The 2,809-nt window shown below is 41.3% G+C and overlaps 1 pseudogene; it reads right to left on the bottom strand.

Annotated features, from left to right (window-relative positions):
* Nucleotides 1-1,360: 1,360 nt before the first annotated feature.
* On the bottom strand, nt 1,361-1,812 carry LOC102876504 (annotated as a pseudogene).
* Between the last annotated feature and the right edge of the window lie 997 nt (nt 1,813-2,809).

The following is a 2,809-nucleotide window of genomic DNA, read 5'->3' as shown; positions in this document are numbered from 1 at the left end:
GCCTCTGGGATTGCAGTGCAGCTTCTTGCCACTAGGCCACCAGAGCTCCCCTAACTTCAAGGTTTTTTTACATGAATGAGCTCTGGTGGCTTAGTGATAAAGACTTGCACTGCCAACCCAAATACCAGTGGTTCTAATCCACCAGCTGCTTCACAGGATGAGATTGGCAATCTACTCTCCTGCTATTAATTGTCTCCAAAAACCGTCTAACAGCAATTGTAAGTAAGGTCATACAATAAAATGTGCACTCATGATTGAATAGTTTGTTGTTAGTGTTAAGTGTTTTGGAGGGTTTTCTGTTGTTGTTAGGTGACATGAAACTCACTATGACTCCTAGCTGTGTGCTATGAACTTGAACTCTGAACCTTGTACTATCCTGTGTCATCCTTGTCGTATCTACTGTTTTCAGGACCTTTGTTACAGTCATGGGTCGATCTATCTTGTTGAGGGTCTTCCTCTCTTTCTGCTGATCCTCTGTCTCTCCACGCATGATGTCTTTTTCTAAGGACAAAGCAAAATATCAAAAGTAACATATCTCCTAGCAACATACCCAAACGTGTGAGAGGAAGTTTCACCATCTTTGCCTCTAGGAACACCCTGATTGCACTTTCTCCATGACTTATTTGTTTTGACATTCCATGGGGTATTCGGGATTCTTCTCCAACACTACAACACAAAGGCATAAATTCTTTTTCTGTCATCTTTATTCCTTGTGCAACTTTCAGATGCATAGCAAGTAATTGAAAAGATTATGACTTGGACCAGGTGCACGTTAGTATTTAAACTGACATCATTCCTCCTGAACATCTGAGAGCGGACATTGACAGCACAGTTCTCCAATGTCTTTTGATTTCTTGACTGTTGCTACCAAGGGTGTTGATTGTGGATCTACACAAGATGAAGCAGTAGATAGTTTAAATTTTTTTCTCCATCTATCGTAATGTTGCTTATTTGTCCAGTAATGAGAATTTTTGTTTTCTTCAGATGTAATTCATATTGAAGGTTTTAATTTTTGATCTTCTGCTGTAAGCATTTCAAGTCCTCTTCACTTTCAGCAAACAAATCTGTGTAACACAGATTTTAATGAGTCTTCCTTTGATTCTGATGCCACATTCTTCTTCATAAAATCCAGCTTCTTTTTTAAAAAAATTTTATTATTTGTGTGTGTGTGCGTGTACCGTCGTATTGGATCTGACTGGTACAAGAGGAGATTGCCTCTCCTTCTCCAGCAGAACATCTGGTAGATTCGAACCACGTACTTCTGGGATTGCAGTGCAGCTTCTTGCCACCAGGCAACCAGAGCTCCCTTGGTTTTTGTTTTTTAAGGTGTATAAACTATTAACAGACAAGGCTTACAAACTTATTTCTTCTTGGACAGGCCCGCAGTACAACTCGGCCACCCATTGGTCTTGGTGTGTTGGCCTCGAAGTCGAAGGCCCCAAAAGCCTTCTGTGGGCACGGATCTTCTTCAGCCTCTCCACGTCTTTATAGAACTTGTTGTCCAAACCACTGTCCAGAACCTGACTGTATTTCCCATCCTTCACTTCTTTTTGTCTGTTCAAGAACCAGCCTGGAATCTTGTACTGGCGCGGATTCTGCCTAACAGTAATCACACACTCCCCCACCTCCTCAGTGAGCGGTCCTGCCTTCTTGCTGAGGTCAATGTCTGCTTTCCTCAACACAACATAAGCCAAGTCTTCGCCCTACGCCCTTAGTGGAAGTCATAACAAAGGCTATTTTCCACCAGCCATTGATGTTTGTGTTGAGTACTCGCAAAAGGTTCTGGAACTTCTCTGGGATCACCAGAGACATGGCGGCTGCAGCGAGTAGACCTCCGGGTGCGATAGCCTTTCTCACTCTTTGAAATAATCAACCATGTAAGATCAAAAGAATAGCATTTGCCCTTAGGTAAAATCAAGAAGACTGAAAGGAATGATACAAAAGGATTAATGAAAACTAGAGTTATAGGGAACAAGTGAGAAAATATGTTTATAAATTGTGGGTATTGTAGTTAAGGTTGTAAAACTGAATATGTGTGAATGGTTGAATGAAAACCAATTGGCTTTGTAAATTTTCACTCATATCACGATTACAATACTAAAATAATTTTTAAGGTATGTTTGACTTTTTATATCTCATGTATATCTCTTTGAAACTATCAAGAAAGAAGCATAGAATCAATGAATTAAAGCAGTGTTTCCCCAGTGTGAGCTGATATTAAGAATCCTAGAGGAAAAAACAAAACAAAACAAGAATCCTTGGGGGTGCTTGAGGAAATTCTACACGGCTACAGCCAGATCCTCCAGGAAAGATCCTAGTGAGTTGGGCTGTTAATAAGAGACCTGGGAATTCTCCTACTCGGGGGACTTTGGAGAATCTGAGTATAAAGGGTGTGCTGTCTTAGATGCAGACTCCTCTCATTTGGTTTCAATCATCATCAAGTGGAGCCAAATGAATCAGCCACCTTTCTACAGGTTTTTGTTGTGTTATTGTTAAGTGCTGTCGAGTCAAGTACCACTCATAGCAACCCTATGAACAACAGAGCTGAATCCTTGCCTGTCCTGCGCCTTCCTCTCCATCTATGATACACTTCAGCCCATCGCTGCAGCTAGCATGTAGACTGAAACAAATCTGTGGTCCTGTTTCCCCCATAGGTCCGTGAATGATAAGTACCTAGTAGATGTTCATCCTCAGTCTTCTCTTTAAGAAGTTGGCTCAATCCCTCAGCATCTAGGCTCTTGTAACACTGGATTAATTGGGAGAAAACTCAGCTTTGGGTTGGAAATCATTCTCCCTGAGAAGCCATATT

Source organism: Elephantulus edwardii, unplaced genomic scaffold, assembly GCF_000299155.1.
Source record: "Elephantulus edwardii isolate Elephantulus edwardi_28Jun2011 unplaced genomic scaffold, EleEdw1.0 scaffold00145, whole genome shotgun sequence".
In the NCBI taxonomy this organism is placed as follows: domain Eukaryota; kingdom Metazoa; phylum Chordata; class Mammalia; order Macroscelidea; family Macroscelididae; genus Elephantulus; species Elephantulus edwardii.
Note: the sequence above shows the minus strand (reverse complement) of the source record. Positions and strands in the feature narration are given on the sequence as shown.